Raw genomic sequence first — 16,446 nt, forward strand, 5'->3', positions numbered from 1 at the left:
GTCAGCTTGGGCACTCTCAGGGCTCCCTGCCCCATGTCACTGACCGGATTTCTGGCTACCCTCAGGAGAGATGCCTTGGAAAACTCTGGGCTACCAAGTCCCACGCTCTGCCCTCAAGGGCACCTGCAGAATTGAAGTCTCGGAAGGCCGCAGGTTACTGAGTCCTGTGGTCTGGCCTCGAGGTCAGCTGCAGGAATAATGCCTCAGAAAAGCTCCGGGTCGGACAGGAACGAGCGCGCTGTGCGGGGGCTCCTCACGGCACCGCTCTGTCCCGTCCTGTCCCTTCGCCTGCTCTGAGCACTGTGGCGTGCTCTTGCCACTTCCAGCTCCTATGCCAGCATGTGTCACAAAGGGCCCTTGGAAACCCAGCTCCATTCCATGCTGCACCGTGTCAGCAAGGGCCCTTGGACACCGGGCTCCATTCCATGCTGCATGTGTCACAAAGGGCCCTTGGAAATACTGCCCCTGCACTGGGGCCACACCCTGCCCACCCAAAGTGGTCCAGGTTGGAAGGAATCCCTGGCCTCAAGTGTCTGAGACAGCCCAGCAGGATCTTTAGGAAGGGCTCAGACCATCAGCAAACTCTGCCCTGATCTGCAGGCTCAGGGCAGCAGAAGGAGCCCCCAGGGCTGCCGACGCAGCCGCGCTGGGAAGGGCACAGGGTCTTCCACAGAAGCTGCCACGGCCTCCTCGGGACACATCCCGGCTCGTGGCCATCCCAAACCCGCAAGTGTGACACGGACAAGGAACTGTGGGCCAGGGCAGGAATGCTGCTCTGAGCCCTGGGGCCCGGGGAGCGCTGGCACCAGCAGGTGAGGCAGTCCCTGCCCAAGCAGACCTGCCACCCCCGAAGCCCTGGCAGGGCTGGTGCCATCTCCTGCCCCAGAGACCTTTGCACCCGGGGGCTTCTGTGCCAGAGGGAGCCAAAGCCCAGGGGCACTGGGGGCTGTGCTCCTGCCTGCAGGGGCTGTTGGCAGGAACACCTGGAGCAACTGCTGGCAACAATGAGTAGATGGCAAAATGGTTAACCCTGCCCCGGGATAGAGATCTAAGTGGCCATTAGAGTACAGCTCTCCCCTCTTGTTCCCTGCAGCAGAATCAGGACCATGAAGAAAAGCAGTCACAGATATTCTTTCTGGGCCCTATAAGCAAAGCTGTGCCAAACCACAGATGCTGCCTTCAAACAGACTCAAATTCCAGCCTAGACCTCTCACCTCCCAGACAACTCATTCTCCAACACACCTTCAACACCAACAGCCTGCAAACACCACACAGAAGCCCTCAACATCCCGCCAGGACCCCCAGCTGTCCCTGTCCCTGTCCCGGTCCCTGTCACTGTACCTGTCCCTGTCCCTGTCCCGGTCCCTGTCACTGTCCCTGTCCCTGTCCCTGTCCCTGTCCCTGTCCCTGTCCCTGTCCCTGTCCCTGTCCCTGTCCCTGTCTCTGTCCCTGTCCTTGTCCCTGTCCCACCCTCCCACAGATGCTCTGGTTCCCTGATATGCCATGGGATGGCACTCAGGAGGATCTGCTCCAAGGCCTTCCCCGGCAGCAAGCTCAGGCTGCCAGGCCTATGGATCCTGGATCATCCTTCCCACCGAGCCTTCCATTGGCACGGCTCTTCCATTGGCACATCTGCGCTCAGCTGGGACTACTCCGCTCACCCAGGGCTCCTGGTAAAGGACGGAGAGCAGCCTGGCAAGCTCTTTCTCCAGCTCCCTCTGTGCTCTTGGGGAAGGTAGAACCTTCCACAGGAAAGCAACTGCTGCCACAAGGAGTGGGTGGCATCAGGCACCTCTGGGGAAGCCCCTCAGGAATGCTGTATCCTGAGGGAACACTGTTGGCCTTGACCTGTTGGCACCTGCAAAAGCTTAAAATCAGCTGCCTCAGCTCCCAGGGCCTCTCTTGGCCAGCATCCTGACGTGGATGCAGGACGGCTGCCAGGCACTGCTGGGACCCAGCAGGACAGGACCGGCTGTCTCGTGTCCACGCAGCAGCCCTGACACAGCCAGGGCCATCCCGAGAGCAGACAGACGCTCACGGGCCAGCAGAGAGGAGCAAGGAGCCCTGGGCTCCTCTCAGGGTACCTCAGCTGGGCTCGCTCCACAACACGCCCCCATTGGAAGGCCTGCTGATGCCCAGCTGCCAGAAATGCCTACCTTGTGCTCTCCAAGATGCACAGGGAGAGCCAGTGAACAGGGCACTTGGGAGGCAAACCTTCCAAGCCTTTTCTGAGGCCTGGCACACACCAAGATCAGCCAAGACTCTCCACCACACTGCCTGGCCCACCCAGCCCAGCTCTGTGCTGGCCCTGGGCCACAGCAGCTCCCAGCAAGCAGGAGGCAAATGCATCTTGCCAAGAGTTCAAACACAGCAGACAGGGAAGATGTGAACAGTGAGTGTGTAAAGGCCTTTTAATTCACAGCTCCCACAGAGAGCTTTGGGGCTCACAGATGGACAGAGATGGTTCTGCTCACCCCTCTGTCCAAAGGGGGGTAACACACGCTGCTGCAGGTGCTTGGGTTGGTCTCTGCAGGTCCAGGTGGATGCCAAACCTGCTCTTCACAGGCTTCTCCCTTGCCCTGCCCCTCTGCCAGGTTCTCTAAAAACCCTACAGCCCTGCCTTTGCCCTGTCTTTTGGGGGTAAGAAATGGATTCTGGAGCTTTGTGAAGCCAAGCCCCGTCTCGTTTGTTCCTGGCACCCGCAGCTGCACGCTCCCTGGACACCATGAACTCAACTTCTGGAGGATTTGTGGGTTCTGGGGGAATTTTGGGCAGTGTTCTCCATCTCTTTGCACTCCAAAAGCCAAGAGGGATGAATTTGTCACCACAAAACCACTCAATCCCACTAAAAACAACTGAATTTTTACCTATAAAGGCACAATCCCACCTCAAATTGCATGTTCTGACCTCAGAAAAACTCAATCCCACAGAAAGCTCACTTGATTCCACAGCTGCCAGGGTGAGATGGGGTTGGGAGGAGATTGGGAGAAGTGGGATCCCAGTTTGGAGTGGTGGGATGTATTTGATAGCAAAGAAAACTTTCAGAGTTACTGATTTATGTCCCCTTCATTTTCAGTCAGTTCTGTTTGTAGAGTGGCTCCTTCTCAGCTGATTAAATTCCTATAAAAATCATTTTTTTAAAATCAGCTGGCCCAAACAATCCAAAAACCAACATTCATATAAAACCACCCATCTGCAATTATATTTTTTAAAACTATTTAAATTTTTTTAGAGTGTTTAAGGGTGCTGTTAAAGTTTAATTGTTTGGTTAAATTGTATGAGACATTACAGTGGTGTTTGGTTTCGTGTTTAGTATATTTGTAGTATGAATTGTTTTACTAAGGTGTGTTCGATTGTTTGTTTAGATTGGCCGGTGCTGTGAGAGGCGCTGGGCTCTGCCTGGCAACTGATGAGTCAGAGCCGTCCCGGGCGCTGATTGGCTGAAAATCGCCAGGCGGGACCAGCGCCGAGTTCCTGCCTGGGAACTGAATCGTCATCAACGCCGCGCGCTCTGATTGGCCAGGATCTGCTTCGGGGCGGGGCCGGGAGGAACTGGGGACCCCCAGGAGCCCCCCGGGTTTGGGGGTTTCCATCCCCCCTCGGCCCCCGGGGCGGCCTTGGGGCCACCCCAACACCCCAAAATGGGGAGGGTCCCCGGAGCCGCTTGGAAGCCCCAAAAATGGGCTGGAAGCGGCAGGAGCCGCCCCAAAAAGGGATTGAAGGGTCCGGTCCGGGAATGGCTCCGATCCGGATTGGGGCGGGCTGGGATTGAGGGAGGGTCCGGTCAGCGGCTGCGGAGGGGCTGGGATTGGGGAGGGGTCCGGGATTGAGGGGATGGGTCCATTCCGGGACTGGGGCAGGATCGCTCCCTGGGGGTGGGCTCCATTATTGAGTCAGGGTCTCTCCCCTTCCCGATCCCAATCCCGTTCCCTGATCCTGTTCCCGATCCCATTCCCATTTCTGTTCCCGTTCCCGGGCCAGTTCCCGATCTCATTCCCAACCCCATTACACTCCCATTCCCGATCCCGATCCCATTCCCGTTCCTGTTCTCGATCCCGATCCCACCGCTGTTTCCAGGAAATGGCTCCTATCCCAGCCCCGACCCCAAACCCGGGGGGTCAAACACTGGGGTCAAACACCCCAAATCTCAACACTGGGAGGGGGGAGGTCAAACAGCCCCAAACCCAAACTCTGGGATGTCAACCTCCCCCCTGCCCCAAACCCCCCAAATCCCAGATCCTGGGGTGTCAAACACTCCCCAGTTCCCAAAAGATGGTGTTAAATCCTCTTGACCCGAAATCCTGGGGTTCAAAATATTTGGGGTGTCCAACACCCCCAATTCCCAAAGTCTGGGGTCAAATACCCCAAATCCCAAATCCTGATGTGTCAAACACCTCCAGCCCCCAAAGTTTGGGGTTAAAACCCCCAAGACCCGACTCCTGGGGTTTGAAATATCTGGGTTGTCCAACCCTCCTCCTCGTCAAAGTTTGGGGTCAAACCCCTCAATTCCCAAACTTTGGGATTAATCCCCCCCAATCCCAAACCCTGGGGTGTCAAATCCCCCTGATCTCCCCCACTTTGAGGTTAAATCCCCCAAAATCAGTTGGTAAACCCCCCAAGTTTCCAAATTTTTGGGTCTAAACCCCCAAACCCCAAATCCTGGGGGTTGAAACACCTGGTTTGCCAACCCCCCTGACCCAAACATTTGGGGATGAAACCCCCTGATTCCCAAATCTTGGGAAAAAAAAAAACAAGATCCCAAACCCTGGGGTGTCAAGCTCCCCCAGTTCCCAAAGTTTGGGATCAAAAACTCCCAAACCCCGAGGTGTCAAACCCCCCTAAACCCCAAATTTTAGGATCAATCCTCCCAGTCCCCAAAGTTTGGGGTCATGACCCCCCCCCCCCTCCCCCCACAAATGTGGGGCCTGTGGGACCGAGGGACCATTGTGACACCACAGGGCCTCAGGGAACCATGGAGACCATTATGACTCTTTGGGGTGTCATGGGACCAAGGGACCATTGTGATATGGCGAGACCCCAGGGAGCCAATGGTCCATTGTGACATTACAAGGCCTCATGGAATCATGGAGACACCATTAAGAGACTGCACAACCTCATGGAACCAAGGGGCCATTGTGCCTCTGTGGGGCACCATGGAACCAAGGATTCCATTGTGACACTGAGGCAACTCATGGGATCATTGAAACCATTGGGACACTATGAGCCCCCATGGAATAAGCAAAGCATTGTGACACTGTGATGCCTCATGGCACCAGTGAGACCATTGTGACCCTGGGGGTCCCCACAGAACCAAGAGGACCATGGTGACACTGTGGGGCCTCGTGAAACCAAGAGGCCTTTGTGACACTGCAGGGCTGCAGGGAACCAAAGGTCCATTGTGACACTGCAGGGCCTCGTGTCATCAGTGTTCCACTGTGACCCTGTGGAGCCAAAGGAGACCGTTGTGACACTGCAAACCCCCAGAGTCCAAAGGTCCATTGTGACATTGTGGCCTCATGGAACAGAGGAGTCCCGTGACACTGTGGGGCCTGGGGAACCACGGAGACCCCTGGGACACTGTGGGGCCCCAAGGAACCAAGGGAACACGGAGCAGGTCTGGTTGGTTTGGCCTCCAGGGGCTGCCTGACAGCTTGGCACCTGCAGGGTCTCTTCTCATCTGCTATTGAAGCACTGGGGCTCGGGGCTTTCTTTCCTATGGAAAAGAACTCTCCTTCTCTAGGCACACATGGCCAGAATTGGGGTTTCACCTCCATTTCCTTATATCCAGGGATTGTTCCCATGGACATATTGCCAGGAAAAATCTGGCTGGCAGTCATTTCTTAAGGGTCACTGCTTACCTGTCCACAAAAGACTAGGGAAGGCTCCATGCTTTCCCTCCTATGGGGAAGAACTGTCCTGCTTCTCCAGGTGCCCATGGGCAAAATTTGGATTCTGTCTCCAAAATTCCCTATATCCAGAGACTGCCCCCAGACAAAATCTGCCATTCCTGCCAAGTCTGGCTGGCCTTGGCCTAATGAGGCTCTCACCTGACTTCCTATGCACTAGGGCTCTATGCTTTCCTTCCTATGGAAAAGAACTGTCCCTCTCCTGAAGGTGGTCATGGCCAGAATTGGAATTTCACCTCCAAGTGCAGATTGTGACAGACTGGAGGTGATTGTTGGCTGGAAACATTTCATGTGTGGGGAAGAAGGGGCAGGTCCAGCCTTGCCCTGCCCTGGAACCCCAGCCCTGCCCTGCCCTGGAACCCCAATCCCCAAGTGCCTCTATCCCAGCCCAGCAGTGTCTGCCAGTCCCTGGCACAGCACAGGCAATGCTCCACAGCCACCTCTGGAGCCCCAGCCCAGCTCCTGAGTGACCAAATGACCCCAAGTCCCACCTGGGGGAAGGGCCCAGGAACACCAAGGGGTATTTAAGGCTGACCACAAGGCAAGCACACATCTTGACCTTATCTCCTCTTGGAATTTCCATCTGAACACTGCTGGAATCCAGGAGTTGGTAGATGAGTGTGTGCTTCTCTCTGTGTATCTTATTTTTCTCTCTTTCTGTATCTACTTCTTCTATTTCTGTACTCTTGCAAATATTGATTAACTTAAAATTGAACAGGCTTAGAGTTTGTGAAGCTGAGTGGGCCAAGTTAATGCTTTGAGAAGTTTTGTTGTTGTTGTTGTTGTTGTTGTTGATTGAATGCTATATTAAAACGTTTGCCAAAGTTTCTCTGATTTTCTAAATTTCCCAGTAAAAGCTGGTTTGTTGTTTAGAGCTCCTGAGAAACTCTTGATAATATTGCTTCAGTACATCCAAATCAGAGGACACAGATTATTGTCATTCCTTTTAAATGTCTCCATTAGAGAGTTAAATGTCTCCTTGGTGCCACAGGGTCACACTGGCCCCTTGTTTCCATGGGGCCCTGCAGTGTCACACTGGTGGTGTCATATTGGATCCTTGGTTCCAGGAGGCCCAGATGTGTCACGCTGGCCTCTTGTTTCCATGGGGCTCCATAGTGTCACAATGGTCCCTTGCTTCCATGAGGCCTTGCAGGGTCACAGGGGTCTCCTTGGTGCCGCAGGGTCACAATGGACCCTTGGTTCCATGGGCACTCACAGTGTCAGAAGGGTCTCCTTGGCTCCATGGGGCCCTGCAGAGCCCCTTGATTCAACGAGGCCTCAAAGTGTCAGAATGGCCTCCAGGATTCCAATGGGCCCCACAATGTCACCATGGACCTTTGGTTCCGTGGGGTCCCACACTGTTCCATGAATCCTTAGTTCCATGGGCCCTGTAGCTCCTTGGTTCCATGGTGCCACACAGTGTGACAACTGCCCCTTGGCCTGCCAACACTCCATAGTGTCACAATGGCCCCTCGGTTCAATGGGGCCTTGTGGTGTCACAATGGCTCAGTGAGGCCTTTAGTGTCACAAGAGTGTCCCTGATTCCATGAGTGTTGGAACCCTGGATGCTGAGAATGTTAAACTTGCTGTGCTGAAAAGCACAGACTTGCAAGAGAACACTGCATTTGACCTGAGGCTGTGGAGAAGGCTTCCAAAATTGATTAATAGCACTGGGGTTACAGGTGCATAGTTGGTTAGAGGTGTATACTACCACAGGATGGAAAACAGAGCTTGGGTTTTGGAACACAGTAATAAATATGAAGCAATATGGAAGTTTTAGGGTGGAGACAGGTTCTTCTCATTTACCTTCTTCTTACCTCCTTCTTCATGGGTTTGGGTGATATTTTGTGATTGGAGAGAAAAGTCTGCACTGCTGGCTTCGAGGGATCAGTTATTGGGTTAAAAGGGAAAATAATTTAGGTGTCATTTCTTGATTGGATAGTTTTAAAAGACCTCTTAACAAGAGATATTTGGTCATTTTATGACTTGCTAATGAAAGACTGCAGAACTCACAGTTGTGAGGTTGCAACACTGATGAGAAACAAGAAGCACCTGAGTCTGAACACGAACTATTGTCTCAAGTATCTTCAATCCTGACCAGGACACAGGTAGAAAAAACAAGCAGAGCACCCACACCTAAGGCCTGGCAGTGTGACAACAGACCATTGGTTTCACTGAGCCCCACAGTGTCACGATGGTCCCCTTGGCCCCATGAGGCTCTGCAGTTCCACAGAGGCCCTTTGGTTTCACAAGGCCTCAAAATGTAGAAATGGTCTCCATGCTTCCATGAGGCCCTGCTGGGTCACAATGGACCTTTGGTTCCAGGATGCCCCAGAGTGACACAATGGTGACACAATGGTTCCATTGGACCCTTCATCCCACGGAGACCCACAGTGTTCACTGCAGTCCCCTTGGTTCTATGAGGCCCTGCCATGCTCTTTGGCCCCTTGGTTCCAGTGGGTCCCAAAGTGTCAGAACAGTCTCCATGGTTCCATGAGGCCCCACAAAGTCACTGTGCTCCCCTTGGTTCCACAGGGCCCCACAGTGTCACAATGGACTCTTGGCTCCATGAGGTGCCATGCTGTGTCACAATGGCTCATGGTTCCATGAGGCCACACAGTTTAACAATGGTCCCTTGGTTCCATGAGGCTTTGCTGTGTCACAATGGACTTGGGGTTCCATGAGCTTTCCTACTGCCAAAAACAGTCTCCCTGGTTCCACAGTGTCACCATGGTCCCGTTGTTCCATGAGGTTCCATGGCAGAACCTTGGTTCCATGGCCACCTTGGTTCCGTGTGACCTTGCAGTGTCACCATGGACCTGTGGTTCCACGAGGCCTTGCTGTGTCAGGATGGCCCCTTGGTTCCAAGAGGTTTCTCAGGGTCACAATGGTCTCCTTGGATCCGTGGTGTCACAATGGGCCATTGGTTCAATGTGGCCCCAGTGTGCCAAAATGGATTTTGGCTCCATGGGGTTCCTCTGTGTCACCATCGACCCTTCGTTCCATGAGTTTGCACAGAGTCACAGCTGACTCCTGGGTTCTGTGAGGCCCCGTGGTCACCAAATCTCTGAAATATCAGAACAAGACTCCTTAACACTAATTTGCTATTTAAGAGGGGATCATTTATTCAGGCCTTGGGTCTAGTGAGGGATAACTCCTAACCTCATGTGGACACATAACTCTACCAGTGTATTGCTTATACACAGTCACTAAATGTGTATTACAATTTACCCATTGCCATAAAACCCACCCCAAGTTCACAGGTTCAGTCCTTGCTTTTTCTATCACTGCATTCTTGAGCCAGATGTCTTCTACACTTCCAACTGTCCCTGCTGGAAAAGCAGCTCCTGCAGGCCTTGTTCCTGTGTTAAAAGTTCCCAGGAATGGTAAAAATGGAATTAACCCTTTTGGTATCAGCCCAAGGCTTTGTGTGGCCGGGCAGGGGCAGCAGGAGGCAGAGCTGCCAGCAAAGGAAGGGCCAGCGAGGTGGGGCAGCCGGGGGTGACGACAGCCTGCAGGGACAGAGGCGCAGGGCAGGGACACCGTGGGACAGCCTGGGCTGCAGAGGGCTCAGGGATGTGCAGCAGCTGCAAGGCCCTGACAGAGCCAACCTGTGCAGCCCTTTGGCCGTGGCTGCTGGCCCTGGGCCTGAGGCCACGAGGGGACAAGTGACCCTTGCAGCCCTGGGGCCTCAGTGCCTCCTTGTCCCTGCTCAGCAGCCTGGCAGGGGCCGCCCCATGGTCCTGCCCTTGGCGCTGCACATCCCCACATGCCAGTGCCCATCCCGGGAAGAGCCCTGAGCAATGAAGGAGGGACAGGATCTGCCTTGCCAGGGGCTGGGGCTCTGGCCTGGGCCCTTTGCATTCCTGAAACACATCGAGGTTTGCTCAGCACCAGAGACACCTTTCCCTTGATTGTCCCCAGCTGTCATCAGTGTCTCCAGTGTTCTTCTCTGACTGGAATCTGGGGACACTTTCTCAGTCCTGTCTCTCAGTGGGGCCCATTAAAACTTCAAGAAACTTTGGAGTTTTAATTTAACTTTGAGTTCTTGAGAAGTTTTTTGAAGACACTCTCAGGGACTGAGTGTGATGCAAACAACACCAAAGCCCTGAGAGGGTCAATAAAGTTTTCCTATTCCAGTTGTGGAGAAAGATTTCAAAGTGCTTGTAAGAAATACACATTCCCGTTTTAAAGGGTGTATTTTATTACATTTCTCTTTAGATCAGAGGCGATTGCAGCATTCTGTGATTGATTTTGAGCCAGGGTCTCCCCACAGGAGCTCTGGCCTGCTCAGAGAAGTGTGCCCTGAGCTCTGGCCCAGCGTGGACAACCTTGCTCCACATTGCCCCAGCCCATCCTGTCTGTCCTCACTCACCTGGGACCTGCTGTGCCTGCAGAGCTGGCTGCACCCAGCCTAAGAGGGGCTTTCCCTTTTTCTATGTTTGGAGCAATCTAAAACCCCTGAGTTTCCCCATGAAAACAGACACCCTCCTCAGGTGTGTGCCAGCCCAAGGTGCCACCAAAACCACTCCAGACCTGCCCTGGGCCAGCTGTGAGGGTGGATCATCAGCCCCAGCTGCACTGGGCACTGCAAGGGGCTGTGGCCATGGGCACTGCACTGACCCCACTGCTGGGTTTGGCTGCCACGGCAGCCCTGAGAAATTAAACTGTCCTTGGAAACACTGGGGAGGACTGGGACATACTGGGGAACACTGGGAATGCTGTGGGGTACACTCGGACATACTGGGAGTGAAACTGTTGGGGTCTGGGACAGCCTGGGAACATGAGGAACACTGAGGGGGAATCTGGGTGGGCTGGGATGGACTATGGGGGTACACTGGGACACACTGGGAGTGAAACCGGGAGTGAAACTAGGGGATACTGGGACAAACTAGGGACATTGTGGGGAAGACTGGGCAACACTGGGGCATACTGTGGGTGACATTGGGAGGAACTGGGAGGGCCTGGGAATGAACTCAGGTGTATTGGGAGGGACTGGGCTGTACTGGGAGGGATTGGAGGGGTACTGGGGCTGCACTGGGCTGTACTGGGGATGAACTGGGCTGTACTGGGAGGGTCTTGAAGGGTTGAATGGGCTGTTCCCGCCCCCGCCGCCTCCCATTGGCTGAGGCTCCCGCCCATCATCACTGCCTCCATCCAATCAGCGACAGGCATCATGGCTTTGGGGGCGGTGCCTGAAGTCAGCGCCATCTTTTCTTTTGCCTACATCTCCCATCATGCACCGCAGCCCAATAGAGCCCCATTGGGGCCGGGACTACAACGCCCGTCATGCCCCGCGCTCCACAGAACCCCGGTACCGCCCCCATCTCTCCCGTCAGTGCCCCCCAGACCCTCCGGGATCCCCAAGTGCCCTCAGTGCCCATTCGGGACCCCCAAAAGCGTCCTCGGATCTCCTGAGTGCTCCCAGCCCCACAGGTGCCCGGTACAGCCACTTCTGGGAATTCCTCTCCTCTCATCCCCCGCGGCCCCAGACCCCTCAGAACACAGTGCTGCGCCTAAAATTCCTGCCGCGCCCTGCGCCCTGAGGAACCCGGTTAAATCTCCCCAAGCTCCCCCGAGTGCTCCCCCGGACCCCGAAGGGCCCCAAATTCCCCTCGCTGACCTCCAGGGCCCCGGACCCCCGAGTGCTCCCCCGGACCCCGAACTGCCCCTCAGGATCCCTGAGTGCCCCTCCAAGCGCCCGCCCGGCTCCCCCAGGGGCCCCCAGACCCTCAAGTTCTCTCTGAATTCCCTCCCCAGACACAAAACTGCCCCAAATGTGCCCAGAAATGTCTCCTTGGGCGCAAAGTGGCCGCTTTTACCCTGTCTGTGAAAATGATAAAAATGATGATAAAAATAATACAAATAAAGGAAAATACAATAAAGGGGGTAAAATCAATAGCCAATAGTGGTCAATGAATTAATGAAGGGAATTGTGTTACTTAGAACCAATGACCAATCCGTTTTTGGTTGCAAAAAACATACAGAGATTTTTTTATAGAAGCATTAAGATGAAATGTTAAAATATAGAATAATATTTTTATGCATAAGCAAAATAAAATTTTAATTATTATTATCAAAAATCAATCAGTTTAATTAATTTAATTAAAAATTCACTTAATTTTAATTATGAAGAAAAATGCACAATTTTTAAAAAATGTTTTGGGATGTCAGTCCCAGGTGGGCAATATCAGGGGGTAAGGGGATGTGGTAAATGGATGTGATTCATGCTGAATAAGTTGTTGTCCTAGATTGCAAGGCAAGATGTATTCAATTGCCATCTGTTAGAGGTTGGTTCACTGCATTGTTTATTTTATCTTTTTATTTTCTTCCCTAATAAAGAACTGTTATTCCTGTTCCCATATTTTTGCCTGAGAGTCGCCCTTAACTTCAAATTTATAGCAATTTACAGGGAGGGGGTCTACATTTATTTTTTTCCCCATTTCAGGGAGGGTCCTGCCTTCCTTAGCAGACTCCTGTCTTTGCAAACCAAGACAGATTTTGGCACCCAACGTGCAGCTCGAGGGCACAGAAACAAAAAAGAGAATAACAGTTCTTGAGTAATCCAATTTCTGTGTGCTGCTACAGAAACCTCGTTCAGCGGCACCCTGTGCTCCAGCCTGCCCTGGTTTGGGTGACACGGAACCGTGGCTGCATTTCTCCATTTGCAGGCCCTGATCTAAACACGGCTCCTACAGCCAAGGCTGCTGTGGCTGTTCTCCGGTTTGTTTTATGGGTGAATAAAGGGAAGAATTCATGGATCTTTAACTTCCTCTGGGAAGCAGGCACATGGATTCACAGCTGTCACACACTAACTGTGTGCTTTTGGGGTTACTTTAATAATGACACCTACTGTGAGGAAATGACACCATGGGAAATTTTCTCCCAAGCCTTTAACCATCTCTTTGGGTCTGCCCCACCAGTTTGTGAAGGGCTCAGATCCACTCCAAATACCAATGATATCATACGGGGGCTGTGTTGCTGTTAGCCCTGTTCTATTTGGCACTGAGAGACAAGGGAAGATTAACCTGGAAAACCACCCTGACACCCAGCCCAGAACCTGACACGGCCCCAGAGACCAGGGATGCTGCTGCCCCAGAGCCTGACCCTGCCCCACAGCCACCCCAGATATGAACCACCCAGACTGGGTGGGGGTCTGCTGAGGGAGATGCAGGAGATGCTGAAGGAGTGCATTCCCCAGCTGGTGAGAAGCCCTCCCCCTGCCTCGAAAAAGGAGAGTCTGATGGGGCAGCAGTGGAACCCACAGATGTTACAACTGTCCAGGTTCAGCTGAACCACAAAGGCAGCCACAGCCAGCAGCAGTCGCCCCTGTAGAAACAAGGAGGTCTAAGATGGAATCAGAGCACCCAGATAAGGGAAGGCCCTCACAACCCAAAGGGGAGCCAAAGGCTGCGATCATCACCGAGTCCCTGACGTACAAAAGTCTCCGTAACCTGCACAAGGACATTGTACGACGGAGACGTGAGGCTTATACAACCTGACTGCTTCAAGTCTGAGACCTCATGGGTACAGGTGCCCAGCTGGATGGTGGTGAGGCAAGGAATTTGGGACCCTTGACTGAGGACTCAGGTATGAATCAGATTTTTGTAAGGGAGCCAGGGTCCCTTTCCCTCTGGGAGCGGATTTTAATGAGTGCCAGAGAGAGGTTTGTCCACAGGGAGAGAATGCAGGAGCACCAGCATAGAACGTGCTGGAAAACCTTGAGGAAGGGATCCAACAGCTGAGGGAAGTGGCAGCATTGGAGGTACTCTTTGGGAGGGATGGACAGCATGATAATGAGCCCGACAAGGTCAGGTGCACAGGGCAAATGCTGTGGAGTCTGGCAAGGCTGGGGCCATCTCAGTACACCACCTTCATTGCCACGATTAATGCCGATAACAGCCGAAAGACAGTGGGCTCTGCTGCCAACAGCTGAGAAATTGTGAGAGTATGATCCATGGCCCAGTGCAGGCTCATGGCTCTGCTGTGGGCAAGGAACTCAAAGAGGAGATGAGGGAGGATAGGGAGGAGGTGAGGAGGAACAGTTCCCACATTGCCCCAGTGCGAGTCACAGGCCCCAAAGTCAGAGCCCAACGTTCCCCAGCCAGAGAGAGAGGGTACGCCCCACGGGCTGGCCTGGGGTTCTTTCTGCGTGACCATGGGGGAGACATGGGAAGGTGGGATGGGAAACCCATTTCTGTCCTGGCAGCGTGGTTGTGTCAGCTCAAGGAGGGAAGCACTGACCAAGGGAATTCCAGTGAAGTGAAGGTAGCCTCAACCTCCCATGCCCGAGCTGCCGAGTAGGATCTGTCAGATCCGCTTTAACTTGCCTCCACCATGTATACCTAGAAAAGAAATAATAACCCGGGCTAGAGGGCCCCTGTCTCTAGCCAGGGAGAGGCATTGGAAAACCATAACCTTTGGATGTTGTGGATCCAATGTCCTGGCACATCAGAGCCACAGAAATATGAAGCTTTAGCTGATACTCATGCACAGTGTACCCCAATGCCATCGGGGCATGTGGGGCAGAACCTGTTTCCATTGCTGGGGTGACAGGGGGATCGCAGCAATTGACCCTGTTGGGAGCCGAGGTGAGCCTGGCTGGGAAGGAGCGGCAGAAACATCCATTGTGACCGGCCCAGAGGCCCCGTGTGTTCTGGGCATAGACTTCCTCCGGAACGGCTGTTACAGAGACCCAAAGGGACTCAGGCGGGTTTTTGGCATAGCTGCTGTAAAGGCAGAGGACATTAAGCAATTGAACACCTTGCCTGGACTGTCAGGGAACCCATCTGCAGTAGGACTCCTGAGGGTGGAAGAGCAACGAGTGCCAATTGCCACCTCGACAGTGCAGGGCTGGCAGTATTGAACGAATCAGGATGCCATGATCCCCATCCACAGAATGATCCATGAGCTGGAGAGCCAAGGGGTGGTCAGTAAGGCCCACTCACCCTTCCACAGCCCCATCTGGCCTGTGCACAACTCTGACAGAGAATGGAGGTTGACTGTGGACTATTGTGTATTAAATGAAGTGACTCCACTGCTGAGCGCTGCTGTGCCGGACGTGCTGGAGCTCCAGCATAAGCTGGAGTCCAAGGCAGCAAAGTGGTACGCCACTATTGACATTGCTAACGCGTTTTTCTCCATTCCTCTGGCAGCAGAATGCAGGCCTCAGTTTCTTTTCACCTGGCGTGCAGTACACCTGGAACCAACTGCCCCAGGGTGGAAGCACAGCCCCACCATCTGCCATGGACTGATCCAGGCTGCACTGGAAAAGGGTGAGGCTCCAGAACACCTGCAGTACATCGATGGCATCGTTGTGTGGGGGAACATGGCAATGGAAGTGTTTGAGAGAGGTGAGAGGATCATCCAGATACTACTAGAAGCTGGCTTCGCCATCAAGAAGAGCAAAGTCAAGGGACCTGCCCGAGAGATCCAGTTCCTGGGATTTAAATGGAAAGACGGACTGCGCCAGATTCCCACTGAGGTCATCAACAAGATCACAGCTATGTCCCCACCAACCAGCAAAAAGGAAACACAAGCTTTCCTGGGTGCCATAGGTTTTTGAAGAATGCACATTCCTTAGTATAGCCAGATTGTGAGCCCTCTTTATCTGGTTACCCGAAAGAAGAATGATTTCCACTGGGGCCCTGAACAGCAACAAGCCTTCACCCAGATCAAGCAGAAGATCGCTCATACTGTAGCCCTTGGCCCAGTCAGGACAGGACCAGAGGTGAAGAATGTGCTTTACTCTGCAGCCAGAACAATGGCTTGTCCTGGAGCCTTTGGCAGAAGGTGCCTTGGGAGACTGAGGCCGACCTCTGGGATTCTGGATCCAAAGCTAGAGAGGGTCCGAAGCCAAGTACGCTCCCACAGAGAAGGAAATCTTGGCTGCCTTTGAAGGAGTTCAAGCCACCTCGGAAGTAATTGGCACAGAAACACAACTCCTCCTGGCACCCCGACTGCCGGTGCTGGGGTGGATGTTTAAAGGAAAGGTTCCTACTACCCACCATGCCACTGACGCCACATGGAGCAAATGGATTGCCCTCATCACTCAACGCGCCCGTATTGGAAACCTGAATCGCCCTGGGATTTTGGAGATAATTACAGACTGGATGGAAAGTGAAAACTTTGGTCTCACAAAGAGGAGCAGGGAGAAGTGACACAGGCTGAAGAAGCTCCACCATACAACCAACTGCCAGCAGAGGAAACACGCTATGCTCTTTTTACTGATGGTTCCTGTTGCATCGTAGGGATGAACTGGAAGTGGAAAGCAGCTGCATGGAGTCCCATATGATGGGTTGCAGAGGCCACTGAAGGAGAAGGTGGATCAAGCCAGCTTGCTGAACTCAAAGCCATTCAACATTGCAGAAAGGGAGAAGTGGCCCAAGCTCTACCTCTACACTGATTCATGGATGGTAGCCAGTGCTCTATGGGGGTGGCTAGAGAGGTAGAAAGAGGCTAACTGGCAGCGTAGAGGAAAACCAATTTGGACTGCTGAAGAGTGGAAAGATATCACTACCTGGGTAGAGAAGCTACCTGT

General features: G+C 53.4%; 1 protein-coding gene and 1 pseudogene across 1 annotated transcript in view; both read right to left on the reverse strand.

The window, feature by feature from the left end:
- Positions 1–11,117, reverse strand: part of LOC144248747 (olfactory receptor 14J1-like) — a 37,200-nt pseudogene extending 26,083 nt beyond the window's left edge.
- The window catches only part of LOC144248765 (uncharacterized), a 646,176-nt gene that overhangs the window by 525,011 nt on the left and 104,719 nt on the right, over positions 1–16,446 (reverse strand). The gene's annotated exons all lie outside the window — the stretch shown is intronic.

Source organism: Lonchura striata, unplaced genomic scaffold (assembly GCF_046129695.1).
Source record: "Lonchura striata isolate bLonStr1 unplaced genomic scaffold, bLonStr1.mat Scaffold_85, whole genome shotgun sequence".
Lineage (NCBI taxonomy): Eukaryota > Metazoa > Chordata > Aves > Passeriformes > Estrildidae > Lonchura > Lonchura striata.